Source organism: Cavia porcellus, unplaced genomic scaffold (assembly GCF_034190915.1).
Source record: "Cavia porcellus strain 051 isolate PalLab524CR breed Dunkin Hartley unplaced genomic scaffold, mCavPor4.1 scaffold_8, whole genome shotgun sequence".
NCBI classification, from domain to species: domain Eukaryota; kingdom Metazoa; phylum Chordata; class Mammalia; order Rodentia; family Caviidae; genus Cavia; species Cavia porcellus.
In genome coordinates this window covers 84,411,038-84,426,560 of record NW_026947491.1, presented here as the reverse complement: position 1 = coordinate 84,426,560, position 15,523 = coordinate 84,411,038, and the positions used below count along the sequence as shown (strand labels likewise).

The 15,523-nt window shown below is 46.2% G+C and overlaps 1 protein-coding gene across 5 annotated transcripts in view; it reads left to right on the top strand.

Annotated features, from left to right (window-relative positions):
- Tmcc3 (transmembrane and coiled-coil domain family 3) overlaps positions 1 to 15,523 on the top strand; it is a 245,548-nt gene that overhangs the window by 211,341 nt on the left and 18,684 nt on the right. Inside the window, exon 1 of one of the 5 annotated variants that reach the window (XM_023567581.2) lies at positions 527 to 702. The exons of 3 other annotated variants lie outside the window; for them this stretch is intronic. The gene's annotated coding sequence lies outside the window, so the exon portion shown is untranslated. Of the gene's footprint in view, positions 1 to 526; positions 703 to 15,523 lie in introns of those variants that run through there. One more of the 5 variants, XM_063255311.1, reaches the window with a different exon arrangement.

Sequence of the window (15,523 nt, the reverse complement as noted above, 5' to 3'; positions counted from 1 at the left end):
CTGGGTGCTCCATCAGCTCTAAGGATGTCTGACCTCACACTGGACAATGTTTTTTATTGTTGCCCCCTCCCTGGACACTAGACTGGGAGGGAACTTTGCTGGTTCCTCTGCAGCATGCCTCAATGTGCCTGTCACGGGAGGTGCCCAGAGCCTCTGTCTCATGAAAAGATCAACAAAGGACAGAGTCTCCCAACACTGCCCACTGCCCGTGCGCCACTGCCCTACTGTGGGCACTGACTGACCACTTCACTGCCTTTCTCTCAATCTGGTTTCCTGAGCACCGTCTGCTGCTTTGTGTGTGCTGTGCCCAACCTGGGTTTGCTGAGTGGCACCCTCTCCTCACCAGTAACTGAGGGGTTCCAGGAGTTGTATAACGTGCAAGACTCAGCCTCCCCCCAAAGACACAGACGGTGCCTGGCTCCTGCTGGTGGCACAAAGATCCCATTATGCAGCCTCGTGCTGAGTGCAGTGCGCTGTCACTGGCCCGCATGTGGGGCACAGCACAGGGCGTGGAGTTTCTCCGAGACAAACACGGGAATACCCAGAGATAGCGAGAGCAGGCTCTCCAAAGTCCAGGCTGAGTCACTGCCAGGCGTCCTGTAGATACCCAGCCTGCCCGGCTGGCACACGCGCTGCTGCTCGGGCAGAAAGGTGAGCCGGCTGCCAGTCCTGGTCTGGGCCCGATCTGTTGTGTGGCATTTGGTAAGTCTTCGCCACCCTCCCGCCTCAGCCAGAGCCTGTAGATTTGGACTATAGAGCTTCCTGGTAATTAATGTCCTGTGAGATGCTGGAAACCAATCCAAATTATTTTTTTTGTTCTTAATAGTTATCTCCGTGCTTGCCCGAATCCCTCCCTAATTTCTCAGGGGGTTTTCTAGGTGTTTAAACTGCCTGAACTAATGAACCACTAAGCTCCTTTATTGTTTGGTCTTTTTAGAAATGTAGATCCAGTGAGAGTGATTTAAGAGCTAGGCAAATATGTGGGCTTGGTTGTGCCAGCTACTGGCTGGAAAGGGGCCAGTTCTCCTCCCATCTTCCTCTGGAAAGTCATCCCAGGTCTGACAGGCTCTGTCTGAGTTGAAATCTAACTTTGGACATCTGGTCTTTCCACAAATGGATGTCTTCCAGTCCCCCTCTCCCCTGGAAACCTGAGTCTCTATTAAACTGCGGGAGTGATCGCCAGCTGCCGTGGGGACAGAGGGCATGGTGGGTGCCGAGCCCTGGGTGGGGGGAGGAGGTTTGTGTGTGTCTGAATCGGGGCTCCGTTACCATCTCGGCACCTCCACCATGGCTGTGGGGCTCCTGCAGGAGTAAAGGTTCCATTTCATGTGAATTCTGTGCCCCCACAAGCTGCTGATCTCATGGGAAATCTATCAACTCATGGCGCTGTATGTCTGTTCATGAAAGACGTCTGTGTATTGCTGCAAAGTGAATGGAATCTCTCCTTCCCTCGACAGTAAGGTGTTGCAATCCACTCACCTGAGGACTTTTTCCTCTGGTAGTCTGTATAAAGGTGAGCATGCTGTTGACAACTGTCTCCAGCCCTTAAAGCAGATAGCTAGGGGCGGGGATCCAGTTAGAGTTGATCCATCAGCACCTCATCTCGGAGGTTAAACTTCTGTTATTTAAAAGAGAAATCAGAGGGGGCTGTTGTTCCAACAGCAGAGCAGCCTGCAGTCTCGTTGCACCACAAATGGAACAGCTGGCAGAGCCGGACCCCGGTGCTTTCAGTGGAAATTGAAAGGGCAAATTGCTAGAACGCAGCTTGTACAACAGCCTCGCCTACTTCCGTGCTGTTCACAAAGCCGCAGACTGGGCCGCTGTGGGCAGGGCCTTCTGGAGGCGCCCAGGTCCTGCCGTGGTGGGGTGTGGGATGGTGGCCAGAGGGGGTTCGGTGGGTGCTGGCCTGCCCTTCCTCCTCCCCTCTCAGTTTCTCCCCTCCAGCCATCTGGGGGCCGGCTGGGATGGGGTACACTGCCGTGCTAACCCCGTGGCCCCAGGGAAGCACAGGATTTCCTCCCTCTCGCTCTTGGTGTGGTCCTGGTGAGGATGAAGACCCAGAAAGACTGTGCCCTTTGTAGGCGTGGCCTGAGGAAGGCCTGGGCGCCCGAGACCTGGTTGAGATTTTAACGTTATGACCTGAAAAGTTAAGACTAGAACCCAAAGTAGGACAGTGGGTGGAAAGATGTTATTCCTTCTACATTAAATGAACAGATTTAGTTTAGTTTACTATGTGATTTGTTCCATAGTTTTTATTTTAAAATGTCTATAAATGGTTAAATATTACACAGAGAAGGTGTAATTCCATTAAGAGAGGGGGAAACCACCACCAGGAAACAGCCCTGTGCACTGACCAGGTGTAAGGTGCTGGACTTGACCCAGTGCCCTCCTGCCCTGGGTGGGGGACCCCTCCATCACACGCCTTCTCCCCTACCCCTCTGTGTCTTGAGATTCGTGTTAATCACTGCCTTTGCTTTTCTCCACCCTGTTACCACTCAGGCGCTTCTACCTAAGCCTGCCCTTGAGCTTCATAATGTGGGATTTACCCTGAACGTGTCCTTCTTTAACTTGCGTCTTTCATACATTCAAATTGTTATGGCTCTGGTTCATGTCACACCACTGTGCATGCACCTTATGTGTGTGTGAGCGTGTGCTCACATGTGCATGTGCTTCCATTCTTTTGTCCACAGACCTGTAGGTATTGGGTTGTTCTGTTGCCTCCTCTTGTGAGCGATGATTCTGTGATATTTCTAATGCATTCTTCATAACCTAGGGATAGGATTTCTGGGTCTTGGGGGGCCTGTGCATGTTCTACTACTGAACTGTTTAATAAAAAATAGTTAAATGTAAATATTTCAGATGTCGCTTACAATCTGCTTTTAGTATTGTTTCATTTTAAATTTTATAACCACCAATTTTTTGTTGTTGTTCTTAGTGAAAGTAATCCTGTTCAGTTTTGGCTTGTGAGAAACTAATTTCAACCTTAAACAGGTGGTTTTATTGCTTTTCGGAGTTATTGTTATAGAAGCTGTGTTTGAAAGCAAAACCAAACACTGGCACCGAGAGATAGATGAGACAGGCTAACCCCCGGGGTCCCAGGGCTACCTGTAAACAGTCCTGGATAAGCTCCTGACACCCCTAAGCCTTCGGTGACAAACACGACCTTGGGTCACAGAGCCAGGATTGTGTTCTAGGTAGGGCACATGTTTTGGGCAGTGCTTTGTTAGGTGGTTGTGGTGCTGTGTGAATGGGATGGTGTGAGCTTGCAGACACCTGGCTGGAGCTGCTGTGCACCTCGGCTGCGGGTTCAGCCTGTTGCTCCCAGCGATAAACCTGGAAGTGACATAGGATACTACAGCCTGTAGCGGGTGTAACCTAGGCAGTGCTTGTGTAGCGAAACAAAGGGACACAGGGAAAGGTATGGTGAAAATGCCTGTCAGCGACACAGCATGCTGCACCTGGGACTTGTCCATGGCTGCCGGCACTTAGACCACACCAAACTGATTTAAAATTCCTTCTTCAGTAAAAAGTTAACCTTAGCTTAATGTCACTTTGCATGGGGGGTGGTTTGAGGCAGTGCAGTGCAAGCTGGCCTCAGACTCACGGTGGTCTTCTTTTTTTTTTTTTGGTACCGGGGATTGAACTCACAACCATGCACTTGCCAGGCAGGTGCTTATGCCTCTGAGCTAAGTCCCTGGCCCTCACAGTGGTCTTCTTGCCTCAGCCTCTTGAGTGCTGAGATTATAGGCATGTACCACCTCACCCAGCTAAAGTCACTTTTTTACTTTACATAATTTTAAATTTTTTAAACTCTGGCTTTTGTCACAACACTTCGTTTCAAAGACAAACATATCATGTAGCTGTGCAGAGATATTTTCTTTGCATGTGTCTCTATTCTAGAAATATCTTTTATTTTAGTTTTGAGCATCATGTGTTCAAAATGAAGACACAGACACACCTGTAGCCTAGACCCACACAGGTCAGCACCATCAGGATCACTGTCTTCCACCTCCATATCTTGTCCCCGGGGAGGTCACCAGCGACAGTGATAGGCAGGGATCCATCCCCTCCTGTGTGACGGGTGTCTTCTGGACCTGAATGCCACGCCAGGGGCTGGTGCACAGTTAGCTTCCTTTCTTTGTATGTAAGAGCGCGTCAGTAAGTATAGTAAATGCATGAACCAGTAGCAGAGTCCTCTGTTGTCCTCAAGTGTTATGTGCGGCTCCCAGGCGTAGGTGCGGCTTTTTGATGTGACTGGTGATGCAGTGGCAGCTGTGTCTCCACCAGGTGTGCATGAAGGTGTGAAGGATGTGTCATGCCATGACATCAGGGCAGGTGATGACACCACGTGGCGGGAACTTTTCAGCTCCGTTAGACGCTTCAGGGAGCCCGGATACACGCAGCCCGTCATCATCATGAACAGAGGTGGCGTTTCACAGCGAGTGCACATGTGTGTGTCTCCCCTGTCCTGCGCTGCCCTGGAGTAGTGCCGTGGTTGTCACAGTGAAGAGTTCCTGTGGGAGTGTCTGCCCACGCAGTACAGATTCAGAGCCGTGCGCACTGGAAATGTGCTTGGTAGAGGTGTCCTGGTTGTGCTGGTACCTTGGGAAGTTGGTAGTTTGTGAAGAGCTCTATAAGAGATTTAATATTAATGTTCAGCATTTTCCTTGGATTATTTTTTACTTGCAAACTCGTATTTATGTCATGAAAATCCCAGGTTTGTTCTCTGAAACATTTTTAGGAATACCTTTTAAGACATGGTTTTCATTCCTTGGGAAATTGAGTTGAAGAGCTCTTCAGAAGGGAGTTACTTTTGTAAACATAACCTGATGAGCACTAAGTTGTGAAGTTAGTTTGTTGCTGTAAATGTCCCTGCTGTCCTGGAGGCCAGTTATTTTGATATTGTTAGTAAAAATCATAGCCCTGAAAGTTTGCAGCTTTTTGGATCTTAGTCTCAGTTTGAGGATGCAGCATGTATTTGTTAAAAATATGGCAGTAAGGTAAATAAAATACAAGCCGTGTCACAAAGAATATGAAACAAAAAGGTTTCCTGGCAGGGCAAGTGGCACACACCTATAATCTCAGTTTTTCAGGAGTTCAAGGCAGGAGGATTGCAAGTTCAAGGCCAGCCTGAGCAATTTAGCAAGATGCTGTCTCAAAATAAAATTTAAATAGGGCTGAGAGTCTCGTGATAGAGTTCTTGCCCCATATGCACACACACGTGCACACACACACACACACACACACACACACACACAGTCTCTGTTCCAAGACTCCCAATCCTGTTCTCCACAGTTAACTACCATGCACAATGCTTAGCCTTCTAGAAATTTCCATTTAAGTAGAGTGACTTGCATGCCTCTAGGACACCCCTCCCACGCTTTTAAAGCTTAGTGAGAGTGTATTGTGCTCTCAGCTCTGCGTGCTGTTCCGGTTTGACTTGGACAGCCTGCCCACTCATACCCGCTTCCCTTACAGTGGCCACAGTTCTCCAGTGTGTTACAACTGTTCACAGTGGTTCATTATTGATGGACGCCTCTAGTGGTGACAGCGCTGTGATAACAGACTTGTCATGTTAGAAGCAGCAAGGAAAAGAGAAGAAAGAGGCAGAAGGCTTGTAAATGCTCGGATCCCCAGTTCTGTGCTTCAGGTCTCTTACCTGTTTTGAGACCTGTATGGAAGTTCAAATGGGATAGACTTTATTTTTTCTTCCTTGACTTTCTTTCTTTATGATGGAATAGAAGGAGATAGTATTTAACAACAACAAAAAAAAAATACGGAAGAGCAATGTGTTTATGACGTAGTGGCTAAAAGATCACAGGTTGTAGTTCTCATCTTCTCCCTCTGGGACAGCCCGCCCCTGGCAGCTGGGTTCTTTGTCGCACCCCTCAGAAGTAGCCCTTTCGCATGATGTCCCATCTGCTGAGACACGGAGGGTTTGCAAACCTCGTGGGTTTCCCACGGGCACACGTTTGCCTTCACTTTCTGCCTGGTGCCCAGGCCTCTCCCGCAGCAGAGGCTGAGGCCCCAGCTCTCCTGCAGCTGGAGTGGACTGGTGACTCAGCCCGAGCAACAGGACCCGAGGGGCAGTCCGCCAAGAAGCTGCTGGAGAACGTTTCCCTCCCTGACGCAATGTAAGAAAAGCTTCCTCATCTACAGCTTCGGGGTTGTCCACCTGGGCTTCTTAGAACTCTAGTTCTTTTACCTCTCTGAGGGAACAAGCAAATGTCCCAAAATTAGTGAAGTGAAAAAATTGGGAAGTGCTTGGATTTCTAATATTTTTCATCCTCCAAATTAACCCTGTGCTCTGATCTTCATTTGCAAAATTGTAAATACTTTCGCTGTTGAATCATCTTTTATTCCATTCCTGAAATTATCCTATCTATCAGGCGTTGTGCCCATAGAAAATATACCAAAGCAGCAAAATGACTCACTTACAAAAACAATTAAGGGCCTGCTGTGTTCAAGGGACAATATGAGGTTCTGAGCCTGCCAAAAAATAAAAATAATTAATATGAGGCAGTAAACGATTGAGCCACAAGGGTTCTGAATAGGAATGATTATTAGACTGGGGTGATCAGAGTTGACCTCATGTGGGAAAAGTTAAAGTAAGCCAGAAACTCAAGGAACCTTAAAGATTTGGTAGATAAAAATTGGGAAGGACGTTCCAGGAAACCTGAGGCTCTGGGAAGAACACAGGCTGCACAGTCAGACCCCTGGGCTCAGACGTTCACTCCTCCTGCTTTGCAACCTCATCCAGCTGCTTAGTTTCTTTGAGACACTGAGCGCAGTGCACACCAGAGATGAACTCCAGCAAACTCCCGTCGTGCCAATGGCAGCCACAAGCACTCAGGAGATGGTGGCAGGGGGATAGCATGGCAGAAACCTGGGCCCGCAGTGCTTGACCAGAACAAGGTCAGCTGGTCAGGCCAGTTAGTCCAGGTAAGCGGGTGAAAATACAAAGTCTGGGCAGAGGACAGGGTTGGGTCAAGACATGGAGGACCTAGACTTCTGACATTGGAGATTGCAGCCTCATCCCGTAGACAGCTTGTATGTGACCACAGCCACGAGTCCTGAGGACTGACTGCCTTTCATCACACCAGAACAGACTTGTAACACTTTGAGAGAATCAGAATGTAGATTAAGAACAGTGGTAAAGATTTATTGAGATTTTTGATGAAAGATGCTGCATAATAGGAAACTAATGATCGTACACAAATCTGTTTGCCATTTAATTCTTGCATAATTACACCTGTCACTTTGCTGTTTAAACATGATTTAGTTCCTTGAAGGATTTTCCCCTTAATGAAATAAACATCCCCTTGCCTCTGATCACATAGGATTGAACACTTGGAATCTTTCAAGGTGAAGTACGTATTCACAACTGTTGACCACATTCTTATCCAGCGTGAAAAGCAATCAAGCAAAGTCTTTCTGACACAGAGACTGTGATATTTACAGATATGTTTACAGTGACTTCAATAATGCAACAGTCCTAACAACATTTAAAGCAGTGAGTGATCTCAGAGGGATCAAAGTACAGACATTAAGAAACTTCAGCTCATTCAGTCCAGAGTACTATCTTGGGCTGAATGAGGTTTCACGGTGCTCTCACTTGGTGGATGTCAGCATTTTGAAATTCTGAATAAAGTTGGTGGACTGAGTCGAACTCGGTATGCACCACATCGTGGACGCCGTAAGGAAGACAGCGGCCCTTAGAGTCATCAGCTTTCCCATGGCAAAGAGAAAATCCCAGAACTCTTCTTTCTTAGAGAACTAGGCATGAATAAAATCTCTTAAGAAAGGAGTTTACCCTTTGGGGCTAAAATGAATGTTTTTAGGCAGTGTTTCTGCACACAGGCGGCTCTGTAATGAGCTCGGAGCAGGTGTCCCTAGCCCAGCGTTCTCCCGGGCTCTGGGCGTGTTAGGGCTGTGTGCCAGGTACAGACCCGTGCCTCCATCTATTGCGGTTCTCAGAGTGAAGAGATGCTGGCATCTTAGCGTTCCCAGACCGCCTGCTACCACCCCGCTGCCCCCCTTGTTTTCTTGTATTCATATAACCTAGGTTTGTTTTTCAGGCACAGTAAGAGTCACAGACGAGTGTAAGTGGTGATCAGAATATACCGTGAAGTTGGAACTCCTAGTAACACAATCATTATTATTATTATTATTATTATTCACAGTCTGTTTGTGACAGGATTTTTTGTTCTTCCCTTTTTTTCTTTTTGCTTTTCTAATGTCTCTGTCAGTATTTTATTTTCATGATCAGTGTCAAGACTGGCAAGGCCATGTCCCTGCTGGAGGCGGGTATGCTGCGGATTCCCAGCCTCTGTCTTGCGCACATGCCCACCCGGCCCGAGTTTCTGTCAGTCCTCAGTCGTGCCCTGACTTTAATTGGCCCCTTTACTCACTGTCCGCTTAGACACCCAGGCAGCTTCCCGATTCCCGAACACGCCGCCTTTTCCCCCTGCAGGTGTGCTGCACTCTGTGCTCGGCTCCCTTGGCTGCTGCCAAGCCCCTGCCTCCAAGTCCAAGTCCGATGCCTGCTTCCTGGGAGCCTCTCCGGGAAGCACCTACAACGGACCTCCTCCCTCCCTTCCTCCCTCCCTGAGGTTGCTGTGGGAGTTCTGATGTCTCCCTGCCCACACTGTGAACACTGCCAGGCCTGAGTGCATTCCTCTCTGCCTTCTGACCCCAGTGCTTTTAGCGCAGTCCTGGCTCACACAAGGTGCCCGGAACATTTTTCAAGTGAAAATTCTGTGTTTGATAGACGCGGCTTGGAACCTAAATGAACTGATTGTCAGCTGTCATAAACCAGTTTGGTGTAAGTCAGTCCTTAATTGTACGCTGTTTGGCATCTTGAGAAGCATTCGCTAAGTACTGTTAGGCGGTGAAACAAGACATTGGCACTCTGCATCACATTTAGAACTTTGCTGTATTTTGCAGAATTTAAAATTAAATACATTTGCGTCTGAACCTAATGCATTTATACCATCGACGTTCGTGTCTTGCTAATACACCATATAGATTTCCATTCCTTTTCATTTGTGCTTTTGTGTTCTGAAACAAATATTAGCTAGAATTGTAAAAGTTTTGGAAACTGTTAGGGATTAAGAACTGGCAGTCCACTTAATGCTGGCTGGATTACATCAGCATGGTGCTGAGCGTAGATGCTCCACCTGAGGAAAGTTGCCAGCATAAATAGAGAAGTGGAGAAGGAGGGCGTTAATGCGTTACTGCATTGAGGCATTGTGGGTTCTCTTACGAGTTGCTGTTTGAGCCGTTGGTTCTCCTGGAGAAGCGCTGGTCCTCACATCGAGCATTGATTCCTGGCATGTACTTGACTGTGCTTGTAATCGGAGGACCTCAGGGCCTCCATGTCACTGAGGATGGCTGTGGTATCTTTCAGGACATCCCTGGTCTTTGTTGTGAGTGTGACTTCTCGGCTCCCGCATAGAACACTCATCCCACCAGCACAGCTCCTTCACCCTGCTGGCATGGACTTTCTGGCTTCCACCGCTGGCCTTTGGGCCTTCCCAGCACGGATCCATAAAAGAGACTGGTGTGAGTCCATCTTGTGGGCTCTGGACCTCCAGTTGGACTCATGGGAGGCACTGTCAAGAGCTCTGGGTTTTCATCTGGATTCATGTGGGACATTGCTGTGGGATTTAGGCCCTTGACTAAATATTCTATTTTTTTGGTGTTGCGGATAGATTTCCTGCATTTTCTTATGCTAACTCTGGGTGACCATTATAAAAATAATATTATAAACTCTGTGTCCTGATTCTGATTGTTCTCTGCACAACCCCTGACTGCAACAGAAACTAAAGATGTAATGTTAAAGAGCTGACAAAATGCAGTACAAATTGACACACTCATGAGATTAAAGTTCTTTCCCTGTTAGACTCACACTGTGTTGTATGTTAAATATTCATTGAGTACTTGCAGTGGTATTGGTGCTATAGAGCGATGTTGACAGCTCTTACATTTTCATGACCTAAGATCATTTTGCGTCTTAGGTCTTATTTTATTTTATGTATTTGAGCTGTAACTTTACCGCAGTTACCTGTGTACATCCCGCAATCACAGTGGCATGAATGGGGCTTCCCTTGCCAACCCCCCCCCATTCAGTGGCCAGTGCTCCATAGCGCCATCTTCTGGTGACTTGTTCTCCCTACCGCGCCTTTCCTGGCCTCTTGAGCTTGTCTTCGCAGTTTACATGTTTTCTTTCCTTAAGTATGATACCCATGAGAGTCACCTGTGTTATGTGTTAGTAATTGCTCCTTTCACTGGCCGCATGTGGTTTTAAACTACTGGTTGCATAATTTTCATTTTGGTTAGGTCTGTTGTCAGGAAGGGCAGATAGTTTAAGTTAGTCTGTACGTGCAGATGATTTTGTTCAGGATGAACATTGGCATCTTGTGTGGGGCCGCCAGCCGTACATACACAATGCTAATGGAGTAGGGGGTGTAAAGGCTGCAAGGACCTTGACGTCCTCTTCTCAGGTAGGGACCAGAGGTCCAGAAAGAGAACTGCAATACGGATGTCTGGTCGACCTGGGTCAGGTATCTCTGGCCGTCACTGTGCCGTGCTACGGTCCAAATTCGATCCTGTGGGTGATGCTGGTCAACAGGAACTCAGTCCTGGGAATTTAGAAATTTTTAAAAATCCAGAATCTTGCTTTACCAGGCAGGAATCTCAGTTATCTAGGAATTTCCCTCCCTCACTAGGTTACTTTTTAGTATCAGTTAAATGAGGTAATACTGATGCTGTTCTCAGAACCTGTTGTTTTACTAAAACCGAAACGTAAACGGAAGGAAGGGGAAAGTTTAGCCATTGTGCAGGTCACTACAGCATTTTTGGCTTCAAGCTATTGTCCTGATTTCCTGATGTCCCCAGAAATCCTTTTAAAGCTCTGATAAAACCACAAGGATTATTCTTAGGATGTGACTCTTGGGGTAAATTCGGATTCTGTGATCTCTGCAGTTGCTAGTCCTTATCTTAAACCTCACTGAAGTGGTAATGCACACCTTATAATCCCAGCACTTGGGAGGCAGAGGCAAGAGGATTGCTGTGAGTTTGAGGCCTGCCTCCGCTACAAAGTGAGTGCAAGGCCTGGCTGAGCTACATAGTGTGACCCTGGCTTAAAAAAAATCTTATACCTCCCTACTAAGCTACTACTGAGTCATAGAAGCTTCCATGGAAAGAGTTTTGCAGGGAAGACAGTGGACTCATAACAATGGAAAATTGAGTATTTTATTGACCCACTGGCCAGAGAGTAACCGCAGAGCATTCTTCAGAATGTTAGAGTTTCCTTAGATACAGTTGCAAACAGGACATACTTTTCCTAATTAGAAAGCACTAGTTTTCAAACAAGCCTGAAATCCGTGAGTGCGTTACAAAATACATTTAATGAGCCAGGTGTGGTGGCACATGTCTGTAATCTCAGAACTCTGGAGGCCGAGGCAGGAGGGTCGCTGTGCATTCATGGCCAGCCTGGGCTACAAAGTGAGTTCAAGGTCAGCCTGAACTGCATAGCGAGACCCTGTCTAAAAAAGGAAAAATACATTTAACAAGTAGCAAATACCTCTTTATGTTTTCGTAGGGAAAAGCAGGAGGATCAGCAAAGCAGATATTCATCTTCCTTATCCAGATTCAGTAACAAAAGCTTTCATATTTGGGGTTTGTGTGTGTGTGTGTGGGGGTGTCCTGTTTCAAAGTGGGTTTTCTAAAGACATCAGCAGTTTGTTTCTGATAGGCATCTGCAGATAAGAATATTTTCTGCATAATGAATAAAATATACCTCATTAATTGTATGTTCCTCATATGCAGTTGTCCAAAAATGTATTTTAAAAGTTTTGTTGCATGTAGTTAAGAAAATACTATTATATAAAACTTGTGTTGCAATTACATTTGTACACAAATGGACACATACATATCCATATGTGCGTTTGTGTTAGTAAATGTATATATTTTGCTGTGCATCTTACCTAGAATTTGGGATATATTGCTCTGTAGCATAGAGAAATTGGTTTTACAAATAGGTATTTTGTGTTGTGTTGTGTGGCACCTGAAAAAGGGATCCTTTCTGTAACCAGTAAAAAGTCCAACAAAAACTTTCTGAACAATAGAGGTCCCCTCGGCAATGTAACAGGAGCCAGAAGGGCTGAGGAAGAGGTGCGTGGAGAGACGTGGTGGAACAGAGCTTGGGGACATGGGATTTGGATAGGAGGCCTTGGGAACGCCTTGTCCAGGAGGAAATGAAAATACTGAGGCTTAAAAAGAACAAAGTACAGAAGTGTGTTTGCTGTGCAGCAGAGCTGAGATCTGTGGGTGGGCGGGGAGGGCAGGAGGGAGACAGTGACGATGTAGTCAGGACAGGAGAAACCGCCTGGGGCTTGGTTCTCCGCGGACTGAAGGACAAGGACTGCAGGACAGGGACGGACAGCGCTGCTGCTCCCTGGGATGGAGTTTAGACCTTGGTGGAATGGCTCCCCATGCAGTTCACTGATGGGGAACAGGGACAGCAGCCACGCTGGTTGAGCTCTGCCTTTCGTAGAGGGAGGTAGGAGGTGAAGGGACTGAGGTGGGTGGACCTGAGGGACATTACTGACCGAAGGGTAACAGGATTTAGTGGCAGCGCTGAATAAGACATAGATGGAAAACCCTGGAAGAAATATCATAGACTCCCCAGGTCCTGGGGCACGCATAACCCAGTCCAAAACCCCATAGCTGAGATCTATGAAGACGGGCTCTGCAGAAGTGGTTTAAGGGAGCTTTTCGGAGATGTAGTGTTGCAGTGATTAGGCAAGGTTTGGGAGGCAGTTTTCCTCTGTTTGGCTTGAAGACTTGGACAGGGAAAGCATCTTTCAGAATCTTAGATTTACTAAAACTAGAAGATTATAGAAAATTATCCTTTTTACAGAGAAGACTAATGATACTTATAACAAAATAAGGGTCAGATACTGAGATTTTGAAATTTAGTTATGTTAAGGTACTATATCTATTTTTTTTTTTTTTGAGGCAGAGTTTCACCATATGGTTCAGGCTGGCCTTGAACTCCCTTTGTAATTCAGGCTGGCCTTGAACTCTGGGCGATCCTCCTGCCTCAGCCTCCCGGGTGCTGGGATTACAGGCAGGCATCACCCCACCTGGTTTATATCTTTTTAAAAGTTAGATTAAACTACTCAGAATTAGATAAGTCTCCATAAAGCACTATCTTAGGCTTGTGGGCATAGGAGTATCCTTTAAAAATTACATTTACTTTTTAGATTCAGTGAGATGCAGGACCTGGTGCAGGTTCGTTTTTTCTGTAAATATTTATTGTATTTATGAAAAATTATAAAACCTTTATTTATAAGGCATAGGTATGATATTTAATCTACATATATTTCATTATCAGTGTTCCACTTATGTGTACTCCATTCTGAACAAGTTTTTTATGGCTACTAGTGTGATGATATCATGCATTATAGTATTTTAAAATTATATTCCATTCCAGTAGAATTGCTCTTTCTTGCACTATGCCAATAAGCTTTTGAAGATTCTGGTGCAGATCTCACTGTGGAGTTCAGGCTGGCTTTGAGCTCACTTTGTAGCGCAGGCTGGTCTTGGACTTGCAGTGATCCTCCTGCCTCAGTCTCCTGAGTACTGGGATTGCAGGTGTGCAGCACCATGCCCGGAGTGCATACCATTCAAGTCTAGTTCTGAGCACTTTGCAAACACTAATTCAGATCATCCTCCCACTCCCACACAATGAAGATCATAACCGCCCTCCTTTAGCAGGTGAGGAAATAAGTCACCCCAGGTGACGCCCTGGTCATGGCAGAGCTGGCCTCCAAACCCAGGCACCCTGGCCCTGGGCGGCGCGCCTTGACCACTGCCCGGTGGTTGGCCTCCACTAGGAACACATGGCTGCGGCATCTCGGGAAGCCTGAGCTGCCCTGACTGGCTGTTCCTTGTGGAGTTTTGGAAACGCAGTGAACCCAAAAAGAGATGGGTCATGAAATAGTGTTTATCTTAAAAACCACAACCCACAGTTCCTTTTATTTCTTTGTGGTTTCTTCTCTCCCAGATCATGAAGTAATATGTTCTAGAGCGCGCCTCTCCACCTCAAATATGGCTCTTCGTGCCTTGAATCTGCAGCAACTGTGGGGGAAGGAAGTCTCTTACCTGCATCTTGATATCAGAGCATTTAATGAATGGAACCCGCTCGGGCTCCAGCCAGGAGAGGGAGTTTATGCACATCTGGTGTTGAGAGTCTTATCAGCACTTAAAACAGAAGCAACCTCCATTTTTCATTACGCAAGATATCTTGGGATCGAAGCTGGTTTTTTTCTGTTCCTTATTAAAGTCAGAAAATATCTGCTGTAATTGCCTCATGGCGAGGGAGCCAAGGCTCCATCACACAGATTTTTCACCCTTAGAATGTTTAAAAATTACTTAAATTTAAAAAATGTGTGAGGGTTGCAAGGGCCACGAGAAACCCTCTTGTGTCTAATCAGGGATGTGACATTTACAATAGGCTCTTGGCAAATGGTAGATTTGGCGGCCAGGGAGACCTGGTTTGAAATTACGGATCTAGCACATAGTAGCCGGATGACCCTTGTCGAGTCTCTAACTTTTTCCATTTATGAAATGGGAATAATAATTCTAATCTCAGCTTCTTGGAAGGAAAAATAAAATAATGTATGGGAATCAGAAAGTTATTGGGTGCCTGTAATCCTTAATGGTTGTGATTTTCTTTATTTTTAATAAATTTGAACTCCCTTACCCTAACCGCTCTCCTCCTTCAGGGGGTCTTCTACAGGCTTGTCTTTTCCTTTAAATAAGTCATTGCTTTCTTAGATTTGGAGGGAAACAACACCTACATTTTTGAGTTCACAATCATTAGATAACGATTTCCTAAAGGACAAGAAACTACGTGCAATCATTGTTTTTATTGACAGATAATAATTATGCATCTTTAGGGCGTACGGTGTGATGTTTTGGAACATTTATATATTATGTAATGATCAGCCAAGAGTACCTAGATTATCCATCATCTGCAGCATTTATCATTTCTTTGTGATGATTACAGTCATAATCTTCTCTTCCAGCTATTTTTAATTATAGGCTACAATTTGCTGATTATAATCACCCTCTGTGTAATAGAACACCAAAACATATTCCTCCCATCTGGCTGTGACATTTTACCTGTTAAAGAGCCTCCCCCAACCCCTCCCCTTCGAGGTTTCCCATAAGCACTGTTCTGGTCTCTGATTCCATGCGCTCAGCTTAGAGTTTCGAAGTCCACAGAGGAGGGGAACCGTGTGGTACCCTCTGCCTGTGCCTGGCTCATCTCACTTAACACTGCAGGCTCCGAGTTCCTTCCTGTTCATACCTCACTGGTGAGGCAGGCAGAATTTTTCAGTTAAGGGTAATGACAGATGTACCCACAGGAGAGATGTCACTTAGCATAGGAAGGAAGGAATCACACCTGCATAGTGTTCTTTGTGGATCTTAATTTGTCGGGGGTGGGGGG